This window comes from Triticum dicoccoides, chromosome 4A, assembly GCF_002162155.2.
Source record: "Triticum dicoccoides isolate Atlit2015 ecotype Zavitan chromosome 4A, WEW_v2.0, whole genome shotgun sequence".
NCBI classification, from domain to species: Eukaryota; Viridiplantae; Streptophyta; class Magnoliopsida; order Poales; family Poaceae; genus Triticum; species Triticum dicoccoides.
Genome location: NC_041386.1, coordinates 15,880,629 through 15,902,208, shown reverse-complemented (window position 1 = coordinate 15,902,208; position 21,580 = coordinate 15,880,629).

Here is a 21,580-nt window from a genome sequence, read left to right as displayed (position 1 = left end):
AGTCTCGGTCATGTCTACATAGTTTTCGAACCCATAGGGTCCGCACGCTTAACGTTCGATGACGATCAGTATTATGAGTTTATGTGTTTTGATGTACCGAAGGTAGTTCGGAGTCCCGGATATGATCACGGACATGATGAGGAGTCTCGGAATGTTAGAGACATAAAGATCGATATATTGGAAGCCTATGTTTGGACATCGGAATGGTTCCGGATGAGTTGGGGCATTTACCGGAGTACCGAGAAGTTACCGGAACCACCCGGGGAGTATATGGGCCTTAGTGGAAAAGAGGAGAGGAAGGGAAAGGTGGAGGGAGCGCCCCCTAGCCCAATCCGAATTGGGTGGGGGTCGCCCCTCCCTTCCTTCCTTCTCTCTCCCCCTTCCTTCTCTCCTACTCCTACTAAGGAAAGGGGGAATCCTACTCCCGGTGGGAGTAGGACTCCCCCTAGGGCGCGCCATAGAGAGGGTTGGCCCTCCCCTCCTCCACTCCTTTATATATGGGGGAGGGGGCACCCCATAGACACATAAGTTGATCTCTTAGACGTGTGTGGTGCCCCCTTCCACAGGTTTCCACCTCGTTCATATTGTTGCAGTGCTTAGGCAAAGCCCTGCGCCGGTAGCTTCGTCATCATCGTCATCATGCCGTCGTGCTGACGAAACTCTCCCTCGACACTCATATGGATCTAGAGTTCGCGGGACATCATCGAGCTGAACGTGTGCAGATCGCGGAGGTGCCGTATCTTTGGTGCTAGGATCGGTCGGATCGTGAAGATGTTCGACTACATCAACCGTGTTGTCATAACGCTTCCGCTTACGGTTTACGAGGGTACGTGGACAACACTCTTCCCCTCTCGTTGCTATGCATCACCTAGATAGATCTTGCGTGTGCGTATGAATTTTTTTGAAATTACTGCGTTCCCCAACATACCTCGCGTCAATGATTTTTATGGTGATGTGCAAGACAAGCAAGGTATAGTTATCTAGGTTCCTCTGACCAACTTCACTTCCAGCACAAGTCATTAGCGATAGGTGCTCTATATATAGCTCAAAGATATCATCTGGCTACTGAGGATTTCCTATATGTTTTGTATTTTGTCGATAATGGTGGCATGACCGCTCAAGGCACCTTGACATTTTTTATTTGCTCTGACAAGTAAGATCAAGGAGATGCCTAAGAAGAACAATTAAACTTGTTTTTCTTAGTGGGAATACAATGACTGAGAAATTGTTCTTTTAGTCCACCCATGGCTTTGTCAGTTGGCATCTGCATTGCAATAAACATCCAATCTATTTCACATGGTAGAATATTTCGGCCAGGATGCCTCATTTAAATAATGGTAGGATATTGATACTTTGGTCCAGTCAGAACAGATGAACAAAATAATATACCCCGCCTCAATAAGAACTATTATTCCAACAAGTGAAAAAACCGGACCAGATCAAAAAAAGACATGCAAGTCCCCGGAAATGTAGAGCACGGTTATCCCCGCTTGTTTTTTTAACGAAAATGTTGATGGAGCAGCTTTTCATTGATATGGGGGGGTTGAAGAGAGTTAATTTACAGCAGTGTTACATGAGCAGGCCTGCACTTGAAGGAAATATGCCCTAGAGGCAATAATAAAGTTATTATTTATTTCCTTATATCATGATAAATGTTTATTATTCATGCTAGAATTGTATTAACCGGAAACATAATACATGTGTGAATACATAGACAAATAGAGTGTCACTAGTATGCCTCTACTTGACTAGCTCGTTAATCAAAGATGGTTATGTTTCCTAACCATGAACAATGAATTGTTATTTGATTAACGGGATCACATCATTAAGTGAATGATCTGATTGACATGACCCATTCCATTAGCTTGGCACCCGATCGTTTAGTATGTTGCTATTGCTTTCTTCATGACTTATACATGTTCCTATGACTATGAGATTATGCAACTCCCGTTTTCCGGAGGAACACTTTGTGTGCTACCAAACGTCACAACGTAACTGGGTGATTATAAAGGAGCTCTACAGGTGTTTCCAAAGGTACATGTTGGGTTGGCGTATTTCGAGATTAGGATTTGTCACTCTGATTGTCGGAGAGGTATCTCTGGGCCCTCTCGGTAATGCACATCACTTAAGCCTTGCAAGCATTGCAACTAATGAGTTAGTTGCGGGATGCTGTATTACAGAACGAGTAAAGAGACTTGGCGGTAATGAGATTGAACTAGATATTGGAATACCGACGATCGAATCTCGGGCAAGTAACATACCGATGACAAAGGGAACAACGTATGTTGTTATGCGGTCTGACCGATAAAGATCTTCGTAGAATATGTAGGAGCCAATATGGGCATCCAGGTCCCGCTATTGGTTATTGACCGGAGACGTGTCTCGGTCATGTCTACATTGTTCTCGAACCCGTAGGGTCCGCACGCTTAAGGTTTCGATGACAGTTATATTATGAGTTTATGAGTTTTGATGTACCGAAGGAGTTCGGAGTCCCGGATGAGATCGGGGACATGAAGAGGAGTCTCGAAATGGTCGAGACGTAAAGATTGATATATTGGACGACTATATTCGGACATCGGAAAGGTTCCGAGTGATTCGGGTATTTTTCGGAGTACCGGGTAGTTACGGGAGAAGCAATGGGCCTTGATGGGCTTTAGTGGGAAGAGGAGAAAGGGCCAAGGGGCTGCTGCGCCCCCCCTCCCCTCTAGTCCGAATTGGACTAGGGAAAAGGGGGCCGGCCACCTCTCCTTCTCCTCCACTTCCTTCTCCCTTCCTCCCCTCTTGGTGGACTCCTACTAGGACTTGGAGTCCTAGTAGGACTCCACATCCTGGCCGCACCAACCTTGGCCGGCCTCCTCCTCCTCCATCCTTTATATACTGAGGCAAGGGGCACCCCAAAGACACAAGTTGATCCACGTGATCATATCCTTAGCCGTGTGCGGTGCCCCCTTCCACCATAATCCTCGATAATATTGTAGCGGAGTTTAGGTGAAGCCCTGCTGCAGTAGTACATCAAGATCGTCACCACGCCGTCGTGCTGACGGAACTCTTCCCCGACACTTTGCTGGATCGGAGTCCGGGGATCGTCATCGAGCTGGACGTGTGCTAGAACTCGGAGGTGCCATAGTTTCGGTGCTTGATCGGTCGGATCGTGAAGACGTATGACTACATCAACCAAACGCTTCCGTTGTCGATCTACTAGGTATGTAGATCACACTCCCCCCTCGTTGCTATGCATCACATGATCTTGCGTGTGCGTAGGAAATTTTTTGAAATTACTACGTTCCCCAACAGTGGCATCCGAGCCTAGGTTTTATATGTTGATGTTATATGCACGAGTAGAACACAAGTGAGTTGTGGGCGATATAAGTCATACTGCCTACCAGCATGTCATACTTTGGTTCGGCGGTATTGTTGGATGAAGCGGCCCAGACCGACATTACACGTACGCTTGCGCGAGACCGGTTCTCCCGACGTGCTTTGCACAGAGGTGGCTTGTGGGTGACAGTTTCTCCAACTTTAGTTGAACCAAGTGTGGCTACACCCGGTCCTTGCGAAGGTTAAAACGGAGTCAAATTGATAAACTATAGTTGTGGTTTTGATGCGTAGGTGAGATTGGTTCTTACTTAAGCCCGTAGCAGCCACGTAAAACTTGCAACAACATAGTAGAGGACGTCTAACTTGTTTTTGCAGGGCATGTTGTGATGTGATATGGTCAAAACGTGATGAGATATAAGTTGTTGTATGAGATGATCATGTTTTGTTAAAGTTATCGGCAACTGGCAAAAGCCTTATGGTTGTCTCTATATTGCATAAGATGCAAGCGCCAAATAATTGCTTTACTTTATCGCTATGCGATAGCAATAGTTGCAAGAGCAATAGTTGGTGAGACGACCGTGTGACGACACATTGATATAGATCAAGATGATGGATATCATGGTGTCATGCCGGTGACGATAGAGATCATGACAGTACTTTGGAGATGGAGATCAAAGGCGCAAGATGATGATGGCCATATCATGTCACATATTTTGATTGCATATGATGTTTATCTTTTATACATCTTATTTTGCTTAGTTTGACAGTAGCATTTTAAGATGATCTCTCACTAATTATCAAGAAGTGTTCTCCCTGAGTATGCACCATTGCCAAAGTTCGTCGTGCCTAGACACCACGTGATGATCAGGTGTGATAAGCTCTACGTCCATCTACAACGGGTGCAAGCCAGTTTTGCACACGCGGAATACTCAGGTTAAACTTGACGAGCCTAGCATATGCAGATATGGCCTCGGAACACGGAGACCGAAAGGTCGAGCGTGAATCATATAGTAGATATGATCAACATAGTGATGTTCACCATTGAAAACTACTCCATCTCACGTGATGATCGGTTATGGTTTAGTTGATATGGATCACGTAATCACTTAGAAGATTAGAGGGATGTCTATCTAAGTGGGAGTTCTTAAGTAATTTGATTAATTGAACTTAAATTTATCATGAACTTAGTCCTGGTAGTATTTTGCAAATTATGTTGTAGATCAATAGCTTGCGTTGTTGCTTTCATATGTTTATTTTGATATGTTCCTAGAGAAAAATTGTGTTGAAAGATGTTAGTAGCAATGATGTGGATTGGATCCGTGATCTGAGGTTTATCCTCATTGCTGCACAGAAGAATTATGTCCTTGATGCACCGCTAGGTGACAGACCTATTGCAGGAGCAGATGCGGACGTTATGAACGTTTGGCTAGCTCAATATGATGACTACTTGATAGTTTAGTGCACCATGCTTAACGTCTTAGAATCGGGACTTCAAAGACATTTTGAACGTCATGGACCATATGAGATGTTCCAGGAATTGAAGTTAATATTTCAAGCAAATACCCGAGTTGAGAGATATGAAGTCTCCAACAAGTTCTATAGCTAAAAGATGGAGGAGAATCGCTCAACTAGTGAGCATGTGCTCAGATTGTCTGGGTACTACAATCGCTTCAATCAAGTGGGAGTTAATCTTCCAGATAAAATAGTGATTGACAGAATTCTCTAGTCACCATCACCAAGTTAGTAGAACTTCGTGATGAACTATAATATGCAAGGGATGACTAAAGTGATTCCCAAGCTCTTCGTGATGTTGAAATCGACGAAGGTAGAAATCAAGAAAGAACATCAAGTGTTGATGGTAGACAAGACCACTAGTTTCAATAAAAGGGCAAAGGGAAGAAGGGGAACTTCAAGAAGAACGGCAAGCAAGTTGCTGCTCAAGTGAAGAAGCCCAAGTCTGGTCCTAAGCCTGAGACTAAGTGTTTCTACTGCAAAGGAACTGGTCACTGGAAGCGGAACTACCCCAAGTGATTGGCAGATAAGAAGGATGGCAAAGTGACATAAGTATATTTGATATACATGTTATTGATGTGTACTTTACTAGTGTTTATAGCAACCCCTCAGTATTTGATACTAGTTCAGTTGCTAAGATTAGTAACTCGAAACGGGAGTTGCAGAATAAATAGAGACTAGTTAAGGGAGAAGTGACGATGTGTGTTGGAAGTGGTTCCAAGATTGATATGATCATCATCGCACACTCCCCTATACTTTCGGGATTAGTGTTGAACCTAAATAAGTGTTATTTGGTTTTTGCGTTGAGCATGAATATGATTTGATCATGTTTATTGCAATTCGGTTATTCATTAAAGTCAGAGAATAATTGTTGTTCTGTTTACATGAATAAAACCTTCGATGGTCATACACCCAATGAAACAAGTTCATTGGATCTCGATCGTAGTGATACACATATTCATAATATTGAAACCAAAAGATGCGAAGTTAATAATGATAGTGCAACTTATTTGTAGCACTGCCGTTTAGGTCATATTGGTGTAAAGCGCATGAAGAAACTCCATGCTGATGGAATTTTGGAATCACTTGATTATGAATCACTTGATGCTTGCGAACCATGCCTCATGGGCAAGATGACTAAGACTCCGTTCTCCGGAGCGAGCAACTGACTTATTGGAAATAATACATACTGATGTATGCGGTCCGATGAGTGTTAAGGCTCACGGCAAGTATCATTATTTTCTGAACTTCACAGATGATTTGAGCAGATATGGGTATATCTACTTGATGAAACATAAGTCTGAAACATTTGAGAAGTTCAAAGAATTTCAGAGTGAAGTGGAAAATCATCGTGACAAGAAAATAAAGTTTCTACGATCTGATCGCGGAGACAAATATTTGAGTTACGAGTTTGGTCTTCAATTAAAACAACGTGGAATAGTTTCACAAACTCATGCCACATGGAACACCACAGCATAATGGTGTGTCCGAACGTCATAACCGTACTTTATTGGATATAGTGCAATCTATGATGTCTCTTACCGATCTACCACTATCGTTTTGGGGTTATGCATTAGAGACAGCTATATTCACGTTAAATAGGGCACCATCTAAATCCGTTGAGACGACACCATGTGAACTATGGTTTGGCAAGAAACCTAAGCTGTCGTTTCTTAAAGTTTGGGGTTGCGATGCTTATATGAAAAAGTTTCATCCTGATAAGCTCAAACTCAAATCGGAGAAGTGTGTCTTCATAGGATATCCAAAGGAAACTATTGGATACACCTTCTATCACAGATCCGAAGGCAAGACTTTTGTTGCTAAATTCGGAAACTTTCTAGAGAAGGAGTTTCTCTCGAAAGAAGTGAGTGGGAAGAAAGTAGAAAACTTGATAAGGTAATTGTACCTTCTCCCTTATTGGAAAGTAGTTCATCACAAAAATCTGTTCTTGTGACTACTACACCAATTAGTGAGGAAGCTAATGATGATGATCATGTAACTTCAGATCAAGTTACTACCGAATCTCGTAGGTAAACCAGAGTGAGATCCGCACCAGAGTGGTACGGTAATCCTGTTCTGGAGGTCATGTTACTTGACCATGACGAACCTACGAACTATGAGGAAGCGATGGTGAGCCCAGATTCCGCAAAGTGGCTTGAAGCCATGAAATCTGAGATATGATCCATGTATGAGAACAAAGTATGGACTTTGGTTGACTTGCCCGATGATCGGCAAGCCATAGAAAATAAATGGATCTTCAAGAGGAAGACAGACGCTGATAGTAGTGTTACTATCTACAAAGCTAGAATTGTCGCAAAAGGTTTTCGACAAGTTCAAGGTGTTGACTACGATGAGATTTTCTCACTTGTATCTATGCTTAAGTCTGTCCGAATCATGTTAGCAATTGCCGCATTTTATGAAATCTGGCAAATGGATAAACAAAACTGCATTCCTTAATGGATTTACTAAAGAAGAGTTGTATACGATGCAACTAGAAGGTTTTGTCGATCCTAAAGGTGTTAACTAAATATGCAAGCTCCAGCGATCCATCTATGGACTGGTGCAAGAATCTCGGAGTTGGAATATACGCTTTGATAAGTTGATCAAAGCATATAGTTTTATACAGACTTGCGGTGAAGCCTGTATTTACAAGAAAGTGAGTGGGAGCACTACAACATTTCTGATAAGTATATGTGAATGACATATTGTGGATCGGAAATAATGTAGAATTATTCTGCAAAGCATAAAGGAGTGTTTGAAAGGAGTTTTTCAAAGAAAGACCTCGGTGAAGCTGCTTACATATTGAGTATCAAGATCTATAAAGATAGATCAAGACACTTGATAAGTTTTTTCAATGAGTACATACCTTGACAAGATTTTGAAGTAGTTCAAAATGGAACAGTCAAAGAAAAGGTTTCTTGCCTGTGTTACAAGGTGTGAAGTTGAGTAAGACTCAAAGCCCGACCATGGCAGAAGATAGAAAGAGAATGAAAGTCATTCCCTATGCCTCAGTCATAGGTTCTATAAAGTATGCCATGCTGTATACCAGATCTATTGTATGCCCTACCACTGAGTTTGGCAAGGGAGTACGATAGTGATCTAGGAGTAGATCACTAGACAGCGGTCAAAATTATCCTTAGTGGAATAAGGATATGTTTCTCGATTATGGAAGTGAAAAAAAAGGTTCGTCGTAAAGGGTTATGCCGATGCAAGTTTTGACACTAATCTAGATGACTCTAAGTCTCGGTCTAGATACATATTGAAAGTGGGAGCAATTAGCTAGAGTAGCTCCATGCAGAGCATTGTTGACATAGAAATTTGCAAAATACATGCGGATCTGAATGTGGCAGACCCGTTGACTAAGATTCTCTCACAAGCAAAACATGATCACGCCTTAGTACTCCTTGGGTGTTAATCACATAGCGATGTGAACTAGATTACTGAATCTAGTAAACCCTTTGGGTGTTGGTCACATGCCGATGTGAACTATGGGTGTTAATCACATGATGATGTGAACTATTGATGTTAATCACATGGTGATGTGATCTAGATTATTGACTCTAGTGCAAGTGGGAGACTGAAGGAAATATGCCCTAGAGGCAATAATAAAGTTATTATTTATTTCCTTATATCATGATAAATGTTTATTATTCATGCTAGAATTGTATTAACCGGAAACATAACACATGTGTGAATACATAGACAAACAGAGTGTCACTAGTATGCCTCTACTTGACTAGCTCGTTAATCAAAGATGGTTATGTTTCCTAACCATGAACAATGAGTTGTTATTTGATTAACGGGATCACATCATTAAGTGAATGATCTGATTGACATGACCCATTCCATTAGCTTAGCACCCGATCGTTTAGTATGTTGCTATTGCTTTCTTCATGACTTATACATGTTCCTATGACTATGAGATCATGCAACTCCCGTTTGCCGGAGGAACACTTTGTGTGCTACCAAACGTCACAACGTAACTGGGTGATTATAAAGGAGCTCTACAGGTGTCTCCAAAGGTACATGTTGGGTTGGCGTATTTCGAGATTAGGATTTGTCACTCCGATTGTCGGAGAGGTATCTCTGGGCCCTCTCGGTAATGCACATCACTTAAGCCTTGCAAGCATTGCAACTAATGAGTTAGTTGCGGGATGATGTATTACAGAACGAGTAAAGAGACTTGCCGGTAACAAGATTGAACTAGGTATTGGAATACCGACGATTGAATCTCGGGCAAGTAACATACAGATGACAAAGGGAACAACGTATGTTGTTATGCGGTCTGACCGATAAAGATCTTCGTAGAATATGTAGGAGACAATATGGGCATCCAGGTCCCGCTATTGGTTATTGACCGGAGACGTGTCTCGGTCATGTCTACATTGTTCTCGAACCCGTAGGGTCCGCACGCTTAAGGTTTCGATGACAGTTATATTATGAGTTTATGAGTTTTGATGTACCGAAGGAGTTCGGAGTCCCGGATGAGATCGGGGACATGACGAGGAGTCTCAAAATGGTCGAGACGTAAAGATTGATATATTGGATGACTATATTCGTACATCGGAAAGGTTCCGAGTGATTCGGGTATTTTTCGGAGTACCGGTTAGTTACGGGAGAAGCAATGGGCCTTGATGGGCTTTAGTGGGAAGAGGAGAAAGGGCCAAGGGGCTGCTGCGCCCCCCTCCCCTCTAGTCCGAATCGGACTAGGGAAAAGGGGGCCGGCCACCTCTCCTTCTCCTCCACTTCCTTCTCCCTTCCTCCCCTCTTGGTGGACTCCTACTAGGACTTGGAGTCCTAGTAGGACTCCACATCCTGGCCGCACCAACCTTGGCCGGCCTCCTCCTCCTCCATCCTTTATATACTGAGGCAAGGGGCACCCCAAAGACACAAGTTGATCCACGTGATCATATCCTTAGCCGTGTGCGGTGCCCCCTTCCACCATAATCCTCGATAATATTGTAGCGGAGTTTAGGTGAAGTCCTGCTGCAGTAGTACTTCAAGATCGTCACCACGCCGTCGTGCTGACGGAACTCTTCCCCGACACTTTGCTGGATCAGAGTCCGGGGATCGTCATCGAGCTGAACGTGTGCTAGAACTCAGAGGTGCCGTAGTTTCGGTGCTTGATCGGTCGGATCGTGAAGACGTACGACTACATCAACCAAACGCTTCCGTTGTTGATCTACTAGGTATGTAGATCACACTCCCCCCCTCGTTGCTATGCATCACATGATCTTGCGTGTGCGTAGGAAATTTTTTGAAATTACTACATTCCCCAACAACACTAGGTGTACATGCCATCTCCGTTTCCTGTACTAAGCTTTCCTAGTCTGGTTCTCTTGGTCTGTTGAGGAGGGAGATGGCCTTGCCCCGTCCCGCCCTTTGCCAGACTGCTGCCTCTTCAATCAATCGTTCAACTATAGTCCTTGGCAGCGATGGCTGGTTTCTGAATATCCTTGTGTTGCGTTCGTTCCATAATGACCACCAAACCAGCTATACGAGTGCACTCCATGGCTTCCTAGCTGATGAAGAGATGATGCCATTGGACTGCTCGATCCAAAGCTCCAGGGAGGTTGTAGTGGAGGATGGAGCGAGGCCCGGGTGAAGATTGCAGCGAGCAATGACGTCGTGCCAAATTCTGACGGATACAGGGCAGGAAGCTAGCAGGTGCACGATATCCTCCATTGGCCCATTGCAAAGAGAGCAAGACGGATTGTGAGGCCAGCCTTTCCTTGCAAGGACATCGGCTGTGTTGCATCATCCCAGCAGCGCCAACCACGCAAAAAGTTTGCATTTTCCCGGTGCATCAGCTTTCCAAAGGAACGCAACCCACGATGGCCGAGTGCAGCCCTCAAACTGAATCTTGTAAGCCGATCTCGCCGTGTACACGCCGTCTCTGTCCATTTCCACTGAACTCGGCTAGGCTCTTGGGTTAATTGAATATTTTGGATTGCCTCCCACAATTTAAGGAATTCCCTCGTCGCCTAAGCAGAGAGGTTGTTATCCCCGCTTGTAAGCTAACACTGTAGCTACCATATGTTTCTCTTAGCAACATCCAATAAGGTTAGCTAAGTCACAAGAACAAAGCAGTGAGAGATGCTCAAGAGTGATAGGTTGTGAGGAATAGTAAAACTCATTAAGAAAGAAAAACTCATTTGCAATCAACCTAAGTATCCTTTTAGCATCTTTAATATCATTGAGAAGCGCGTTGCAAAAGAATTTATAGACCTCCATGGGCGGTGCTAGCCCAAAATGACAAGTGGGCAAAAAGGGAAAATTATGATTGTTTGGGGTGGAGAGGTGAGACATACTCTTTGCTTCAACCTAAGCCTCCCTAAGAAAATTAGTTCAGTGATTTTGCCTAAGCTAGGGGGCGATGCCCCCCTAACATGTGCATAGCTCTGCCATTGTGGGCCTCCATGAAATTACTCTTATCAATTTGGTATCTTGCAAATTGACACCGCAACAACTTGAACAATGCAAATGAGAAACACGAGTCTTTGAATTGATGACACTATGGTATCAAGAGAAGAATCTTGTGATATGTATTTAAAACTTTATCCAGTTTCACTAGGCCATCGTGTTGGGATCTACGGTAGGATGCGTCGACTGCAAATTAAAAAAATCCTACACGCAGAACAACCAAGAACATGCTACGTGAGATGGACCACAGTTCGTTACCACTAGACACGCAGTGCCATGTAGCGGAAGAAGAGTTGAGGCAGCGCGTCCGCGTGGATCGTCTCCTCCTCGTCCGATCTCTCTCGTACAGCCGGTGATCAGTTCTCACGTACAGGTTCGCTGGAGCGGCGCAAGTGCACCGCCTCTAGCGGTATCCGCGCGTGCAGGAAGAACGTCGTGCGGCAGACTGTTAGGTCCGGTCACACAACCGGCGGCGAGTGGAGGTGTCTATTCGCAACACATGCAAACCCTAGTGACAGCGCCGAAGCGATCAACCGCGTGAGTGTGCGGCACCTCCACTTTATATAGGCGTCCGTCGCGGGCTCAACACTTGGGCTCATACGGACCCTAAAGCCTATAAGTCTACTCGGCCACAATCCGAATACAGCTTGGATCACATCCGACCAGTGTCCTTAGATCCGACTTCGTAGATTCCTTCCCTTAAACGCGCGACCTCTTAGGTTCAAGTCGGCTTGGTCGCAGTTCGGATCACCTCCAAACTGCACGATTGGTAGCGGCCTCTAGCAAGGCATGCCGAACACCAAGCAGACTATGAAGCTGGTTAGCGAACCTGTACATCATACTTTCATTTCTTTTGCCACACGATATATGTTGTCGAGATCAAGGCGAGTTTGTCATCCTTGTGCTAGCCCGACCTCTTTCTCGTTTCAGTGATGCCGACCACAAACCGGATTATCTCATAATCCTTGTCGCATGGCCATGCTTATCCTGGTCGGATCACACGAGGGGCCCAGAGTATATCTCTCCTGATCGGAGGGGCAAATCCCATCTTACTCGACCACGTCTCGCAGCATGGTTCTGGACAAACCCGAAACCTACCTTTATAACTACCCAGTTACGGAGTAGCGTTTGGTCGGCCCAAAGCAAGTCTGTCACCATCCCGAGTACATGCGTCAGCTCAGGTCTTAGGACATAGAACATATGTTGTACTAGAGACTCACAGATGACATATCGCTGCGTCTCATAGTTGGGTCTGTTCGACTCGGACCTTATCTCGACTCCGATCCGACTACGTCGAATCCGATCAGATCCTTCCAAGTCCATATTATCCGGTTAGCATCCAATGCTCCATGGCTAGTGAGACCAAGCCATCGACCGTGTCATATGCTAGTCTAGTTGGATGCGCGTCCACACAACCCTTTCGACTAGGGACCTTTTAGGACAGTCATCATACAATGCATAGTCCCACAAACAAGTCACGTACTTGCTGATACACATCATTGATAATGTCCAAGGACTATCTTTATTCATAAACACATAGGAAATATCATCATACATGATTGCCTCTAGGGCATATCTCCAACACATCGTTGATCATTTGTATTCCTATCGCCTTGGCCAGAAATTATTCATTGAATGTAGTAACCACGAGGCTAGTTTTTCCGATGTACAATGTCCCCCCATGTAACTTTAAGTAGAACCGGTATACTCTCATCCACTTGTTGTTGGCATACCCTGTAGCTTCTCCGTATACATGACAATAAAAGAAGGGTTGCTTCCAAGTGCAAATGTTCACTTAGCCTCGCAAACCTATAGTTGCAAATGTTTTGGCAAAAACAAGAAAAATTAATTAGGATTAATCCGCTTGAGATTTGAAGATTGCTTCTGCATTCGGGCATGTAGAATCTCTCCTAACCTCCACCTCATGTCGTGTAGATGGCAAGGTTGGGAGTCCATACCGCTTGAAGAATCAGTACCACATGGGGAGCAATGCCTTGACCAAATGTTTTTTGCACCTTTACAATACAGTGAAGTTCAACCAACTTTCTTCTTAATTTTTAGTTGCAATCTATACCATGGCATTATGGTGAGAATATATGTTTTATTTTGACATAAGGTTACCAATTCCTAATATTTGTATGGTTATATATACGTATGGATGTAACCTTTTGTATTACATAGTCCGAGAGACAAATGTAATCACAAGTGAGCTAAAGTATAAGTAAAAAATCTAGCACATTACAAACTAGTAAGGAATTGTAGGCCAATAAAATCTCTTTTTTGGTTCTCCTTGCTCACACTACATATGTAGGGGAAGAGTTGATGTGCATGGGAAGGCGTGCTTTGGCACCCGTGCTCATGTGCACTATGAATATTGAAATAACAGAAAAAGGCAAAAAATGATATTTTTCTTTTGTGGAGTTTCATTGCCGACGCTTCAAAGGAAACATGATTTGATATTGATGAGCATGCAAATAGACATGGTAACTTCAGAAATGCGTTCGGTCTGCTAATTAAAAAGGGAGCACCTAGAGCTCAATCCATTGAGAAAAACTCAATTTCCAAAAAAACAATAGAAAGAGAAACAACAACCAAAAAAAATTGCACTGATCTTCATGCATAATCCGACGACTATATCGTCGATTGAGCTATAGATATTTCTGAGCCGGTTGAGAAATAGCAAATCCTAATTGAAATCGATCACATCTCATAGAATTTTGAGAGTGGCCCGGGTGTGTCTAGTTAGACTTATAGGATTGGAAATCTCGATTGTTGTCATGCTGTGATGTGAGCTATGTGGTAAACTGATCTGCCATGACGGCGAATGTTGGTAGTCACAATGGCTTTGGGCATGCGCCACCTCCGTCCTCTCCTGCCTACTTGTTACTTCTTTCGGCGGCCAAACAATAAGACATAAGACAACCCCCCCCCCGCCCTTTGATTCATCAGGTTGCAGCATCTCATGGCTCCATCAACAAACAACACTTGGACTAATAAATAAATAGTATATGGTAGAGACACATTTCATTGGCACACTATCTTATCATGTGCGACAAATAAACCCAAAGCATAAGATAAAATTCTATGTGGTTAATGAGCACAAACAGAATCATTTCCTTTTTTTTCAGAACAACAAAAGGTGCGTGGGACCTTTCATGAAGAATCTAAAGTGCGTCTTGGGTAGTCACTGTGGTAAGCAATTACAAACCATTATAAACGGTACAAGTAAGTCCTGTGTAACTTTAGCAAATCCATCCCCCACAAAAAAATTACTAATCCGTAAAAAAACTACAAGAGAGTGATTCTTTTGGTGTTGCGAATTTGTTCTCTATTTTTTAAGTTGGTGATCTTCACTTCATGAAAAGAGATGAAAAATTATATTTTTGTCTCTCAGCTACCTACCAAGTATGCTCTTTGCCCCTGGATTCTAAAATAAGAAAAACTTTCCATTTGACTTCTAAAACCGGATATGTTAGCTGACAAACTCCACGCAAAGCTGGTTTGGCCAATAATATGGCAGTGATTTCACACACGTGGCAACCCAGTTAACACAAAGGCCCCCAAGAAACCATAGCAACAGAATGTAGAAATATAGTTTCAAAAGAATTTATAGCTTCATAAAAGAAATAACACAATTTTGATCAATGTTTTTACTATTTATGTGACAAATTAGAAAATATATGATGCATGAAATTTACTTCTCAAAACCTAAACAAAGGTAAGATAGAATTAATAAGACCATAGATGATTAGAGCATGGACATAGGTCGATTGAAATGTTGCTTGCTACTATATGATAAAAAATTAGTAGTAACATGGGCGTTTAAATAAATTCCAAACATACATATATTGATTGTTGTTTTAAAGACACTAGAGGGGCCCCATGTTCTAATTTCACCTCGGGTCTCTAAGATATCAGAAGTCGCCCTACGATAGAGACGTGGCGATCCCGGAGGTGGTGACGGTTCAGATAGAATTTCCTATTGTCGTAGATTGTCGTGCTACCGCACAGAGCCGGTGAGCTGAGTGGCAAACTGGGCCGGCCCATTAAGTGTTATACCAATCCCAATTTCGAAGAAGGTCCCATTTTCATTTTTCCAAGTTTTAAGAATCTTCTAGGAGGTTCCTGGCCAGCTTTCTGCTTTCTTTTCTCCTTTTTTTTTCTTTACTAGCTTTCCGGTCTTTTATTTTACGTTTTCTCTTTTTATGTTTTTCAAAGTAATGTTAGAATTTTCAATTTTTTGTGCTTTTAAAAAATGTTTGGAATCTAAAAAAAAGGTTTAAAACAACATTTTTTTCTTATTTTTTAAAAAATCATAATTTAGAAAATTGTTTGATTTATAATAAATATACTCGAAATGTTCAAAAAATATTCACATTTTTATAAAAAATACTTGCGCGTTCAAAAGTTCTTTATTTCTTCAAAAAATCTGAATTTTAAAAAATCTCTTTTAAAATAAAATATACTCCAAATTTTTAGAAATGTTCAGAAAAATAAATAAATATTTGGACTTTAAAAAGTTGTTCATTTTATTCAAAAATATCATAATTTCAAAAATTGTTTGATTTTTAAATAAAATGTACTCGAAACTTAAAAAATGTTCTGAATTATTCACATTTAAACAATTTATTTGGAATTTCAATAGTTGTTCATGTCTTTTGGAAAACCTGAATTTCAAAAATATTTCCTTTTTCCAAAAAAAAGGTTTACGAATCTAAATTATTTTTTGCATTTTATAAAAATCTTTAAAAAACATATTTTGTAAAAATGTTCAGAATTTGAAAAGTTGGTGGATGCAGATCCCGACCAGGTGTGGTGGTGCCGGGAGCGGCGGCTGGGATTTGTTGCGGTGGCCGGGGCGCGCGTGGTGGCTCTTGTTGACGCCAACTTGTCTCGGAGGAAGGCGGCCTCTTTGTGGTGTTGGTGGCGTCGTGGCCAGGATTTGCGCTGGTTCCTTGCTGGTGGTCGGAGCAGGGGCTCGCACAAGGGAGCACCATGGTGGGCGTGCGCATTCGCGTGGCAGATTCAGCGCGCCGGTTTCTGCCCTGTGTGGCCCCAGGTTGCAGCAGCAGCATGGAGTGCCAGCGGAGCTTGGATGTTGTTCAGGATGGATGGGTGCGGGCGAGGTGGTTTCCGCGACCGTGCAGGTGACGGTTGGTGGTCAGGTTGCTATCCACCGTGCGAGGGCGATGTACCGCGATGGTCTGGACACGGTGGGGAGGTGTTGCGACAGTGGCAGTGTGACTCCAACAATTTGGCCAATCAATTAATGGGGGTGGGAGAGGTGCGGTGGTTCGGATGAAAATCCTGCTCGTTCCGGAGCTGGCGGCGACGGCGCCTGTGGGTGTCGTTTTCCTCTTTGGAGGCGTCGTCGAGTGTGTCGGCATCTCCCCTCCTTGATCGGATTGTGGTCTTCAGGCGAAAGCTTTGTCCGATGTAGGACCGGCGATGGCGGCGGTGTGGCGTCGTTACTCTGTTGAGAGCATCGCTTGTGGATACCTGGCCTTGTTTCTGTCTGTGGTTCTCCGGTGCTTGTCGCTGCCCGAGTCGATCTTCATCGGCACTATGTATGCAGCTGCCGGTGATTCCAAGACAATGGCTTTCTCAGGGCTGACCGAGTCCCGCTATCCACTCGCCGTCTCCTCTTAGGCATTCAAGGGTGGTAGTGCGTTGGCAAGGGAAATCCGGTTGGAGATGTTGCTCTTTGAGGCTACCGGTTTTTATGTGACGCGGCTAGTTGATTGGCTTAGGCAGGCTCTTTTCTGTTGTGTTTGTACTCGTCACGATGGAGTGTGGAGTTTAAACTGCACTTGTTGTTCGCAGCAAGTTGTAGTATCTTGTAATTGTTTTCTGCCTTCTATAAAAATATGGTACGCCTTGGCGTACTCTCGAAAGAAAAAAACACCATCATGAACAAGCATAGAAGCAAGAACAGGATACAAGTAACCAAGCAAAACCCAACCGCGAAATGGACATGAATGAATACATGGAACACTTGAACGACGACGGAAGGAGAAGCTATAGCATCCTTGCTCCTCCTGACTATCCCGGCGTGGGTGATCCACGCCAGAGAATAGTTATCAGCTCGCCGCCCTGGGCGACTGCCGCAGAGTGCCCGTCCAGGTGATCCAAGGGAGGGGCGACGTACATTATTAACTCCAGTCAAAAATTTGACAGGGTCTTTCATGTGATTGGACTTGCTGCATTCTGCTGGTCCCATGAAAATTTCGTAACAAAGTAATGTTTTGCTAAGAAGCCGGAAGGCTCAACCCCGCTTGGCCTTGAGGATATATACATGACACGTCTCGTATTTCATCTGCTGGAAAACAACTCCGCACCATCGAAGCTGAAGAAACTCGGATAGGATTGGCTGACTTAGGGTCACTGACATGTGGGGCCGCAAAACCAGATGGCCCACGTGTCAGTGACCTTAAGTCACCTAACATCATGTCAACCAATCTAAACCCGCGGAAACTAGGGATGAGGATGGCTCTACATGAGATGATGACTCGATGCTTGAAGGGGTGATGTTTGCTCAGGGCATGCGTTCTTTTTCGCCCCTTTCCCCCTACATGGGTAACTTGTTTTGGTGTCTCTTTAAAAAAACTACTTTGTGGGAGCTCTTGTTATTGCGTGCGCGTGTTCTACAGGCATTTTAGATGGGTAATGTCCGTGGTGTTTCCTATTGATTGAACTACCTATTAGGTTGGTTTATTTTGTATTTGGCTGGACATTGTTCCGTTATGCAATATTGAAAGACGGCTCCCACCTGGGAGGAGTATTGATTTTTTTTCTAGGGTCTCTCATTAACTTGCCAACCCTTCTCGAGTCTTACTATCATTCTTGAGCACTTCATGCTCCAACTTCCTAGCCAACGGGTCAACAAGCTGCCGAAACTCTGCCTTCGGGATCAACAATGGAGGAGCTGTCGGGGGGGTAGTGCCCCCCTGACTTGTACACAAATCTGGTGTTGGGCCGGGTCGATGACACCAAATTGCAATGATCAGCGAGAATACATTTTCTGTCCTTCTTGATAGCGGTATACAAGGTGTTGCATCATTTATCATCATCATGAAGTAGCTGAGGCAAGTTGATCACGAGGTGCACGCAAGCATGTCATGGGAATTGCTATAATCTTGTTAATTTGATCCCCTTCTAATTGTGGTTCTTGCGGGTGCCTCGCATCAATGATTATCGTGGCTATGTGGAACACAAGCAAGGTATCAGCTATGCCATTGCCACTGGAACATTGCACTGCCAGAGCAAGTCGTTGGCGATCAACGTTGTACACCGCAAAGATATCACCGAACTACTGAGTCTTCCATACATGTTTCACATTTTGTCGGTAATGGTGGCCTTGACCGCTCCAAGCATCTTGACGTTCTTCATTTTCCCTGACAAGTAAGATGGAGGAGATACCTAAGAAGAACCATTAAAGTAGTTTTTTTCTTTATGAGAGCACAAGACCAATCCACCAATGGTTTCATCTGATTGCATTTGCATTGCAATAAACATCCAATCCAATTAATTTCACATGGTAGGGGATTTATGCCAGGATGCCTCGTTTAAATAATGGAAAACTATAGATAATTTGATCCATTCTGAATAGATGAATTAAATAATATGCCGCGCCTCGACAAGAATTACTATTGCAGCAAGTGAAAACTGACACCAGATCAAACAACAAACTTGCAAATCCTCGTAGATGTGGAGCATTGTTAGCCCCGCTTGTAAGAGCATCTCCAGCCGCGCCACCAACAAGGCCCCCAGGCGATTTTTCGGCCACCGACGCCAAAAAATCGGCCCATTCGCGTCCCCAAAGGCCCTTTTTTCGCCGGCTCGGGCCGAAATTGGTGCCGGCGAACACAGTCCGAACCCGGCGGGCTTGGGGGCGCCGGCCGAATCGTTTTTCGCGCGAAAATCGGCGGGTCCTCCTTGGCAACGACTCGGCTCTTCTCGTCGCTTCGTCGTCCTCATCGCCTCGGTTCCCGTAGCGGAATCAATGCCAAAGCTGTCGCGCGCTGCCGCGCCGGTCAGCCTCCTTCATTGATGCCTCACGGGCGGCGCAGTGAAGATGGTGAAAGATCGTGGATGTCGCCTAGAGGGGGGGTGAATAGGCGTTTTAAAATAATTATGGTTTAGGCTTGAACAAATGCAGAATAAACCTAGCGGTTAATTTGTCAAGCACAAAACCTACAACAACTAGGCTCACCTATGTGCACAAACAACTTATGCTAAGCAAGATAAACTACTAGGTGATAGCAAGATATATGACAAGAAACAATATGGCTATCACAAAGTAAAGTGCATAAGTAAAGAGCTCCGGTAAGAGATAACCAAGGCACGCGGAGACAACGATGTATCCCGAAGTTCACACCCTTGCGGATGCTAATCTTCGTTTGGAGCGGTGTGGAGGCAAAATGCTCCCCAAGAAGCCACTAGGGCCACTGTAATCTCCTCACGCCCTCGCACAATGCAAGATGCCGTGATTCCACTAAGGGACCCTTGAGGGCGGTCACCAAACCCGTACAAATTGGCAACCCATGGGGGTGGTCACCGATACCCGTCAAATTGCTCGGGGCGATCTCCACAACCTAATTGGAGACCCCGATGCTTGCCCGGAGCTTTGCACCATAATGATTGAGCTCCGAACACCACCAACCGTCTAGGGCGCCCAAGCACCCAAGGGGAATAAGCTCAAGGGTACCAAGCACCCAAGAATAATAAGCTTCTCAACTTGTAACTTCCACGTATCACCGTGGAGAACTCAAACCGATGCACCAAATGCAATGGCAAGGGCACATGGAGTGCCCAAGTCCTTCTCTCCCAAATCCCACCAAAGCAACTAATGCTAGGGAGGAAAGTGAGAGGAAGAACAAGATGGAGAACACCAAGAACTCCAAGATCTAGATCCAAGGGGTTCCCCTCACATAGAGGAGAAAGTGATTGGTGGAAATGTGGATCTAGATCTCCTCTCTCTTTTCCCTCAAAAACTAGCAAGAATCCATGGAGGGATTGAGAGTTAGCAAGCTCGAAGAAGGTCAACAATGGGGGGAAAACATGAGCTCAAAGGATTAAGGTTCATTGGGGAAGAAGACCCCCTTTTATAAGTGGGGGAAAATCCAACCGTTATGCTCACAGCCCGCACAGAGCGGTACTACCGCTCCAAGGAGCGGTACTACCGCTAGTAACCCTTTGAAAAACAACACCGAGGAGGAAAAAGGCCAGTAGAACCGCCGGAGCGGTACTAGAGCTCGTCCTCACGGTACTACCGCAAATGGTAGCAGTACTACTGCTTGCGAGCGGTATAAAAAAATACTTCCGTGCCTACCTCCGCTGAGCAAAACACGAAATTTTGGTCCGGAGCGGTACTACCGCATAGGAGCCACGGTAGTACTGCTCTGGAGCGGTACTACCGCTCAGGAGCCGCGGTAGTACCGCTCTGGAGTGGTAGTAAAAAATTACATCCGCTCTAGCCACGGTAGTACCGCTGCAGCCTTTATCAAAACAGCCACAACTTCTGCAAACGGACTCCGAATTCAACGAAACCAAGTTTTTTGGAAAGCTAACGACATGGGCTAACACAATCTTGAGAGAAATAACAATAAAAAGAAAATTATAAAAGTCCCATAATAAAATGGTGAGAACCCTTCCTCGAATAATACCCGTAAAACCTCCAACACCGAAAACATCATAGAAGATGCATGCGAACTCCGTTTTCGATGAACTCAATCTTGTCATCAAGATGACCATAAGCTCTAAGACTCACAAAGAGAACCAAACAAGAACCAAGAAAGATGATGTAAGGATGCAATGGTTTGATATCTCTATGAATGATACGATCAAGCTACTCATCGAGAGCCCCCCTTGATAGTACGGCAATCAATTCTATAACCCGGTCTCCCAACTACCATCATGAGACCGGTAAAATAGAAAACCTATCAAGGGAAAACCTTTGCCTTGCACATGGTCCACTTAAGCTAGATGGTTATGATCTTGACTCCCTCAAGTTGGACCACATTTCTTGATTGCGTTGGCTCGATGAAGACTAGTTGATTGCTCCCCCATACTCCACTATGGGTGAGCCACTCTTCCGCACATCTTCCAAAGTCCATTGTCCCCACAATGGACGGCAAGCTTCAAGAATTTGATCTCTTCGTGATGCTTCACTTGAATTTGCACACCGCAACCTAAACCCACAAAGAACTCTCACGAAGATCATGGGTTAGTACACAAAGCGTAGTTGACAATGCTTACCATACAATGGGATCGCTTGATCCCTCTCGGTACATCTTCTATGCTTTGTGTGTTGATCAACTTGATTCAC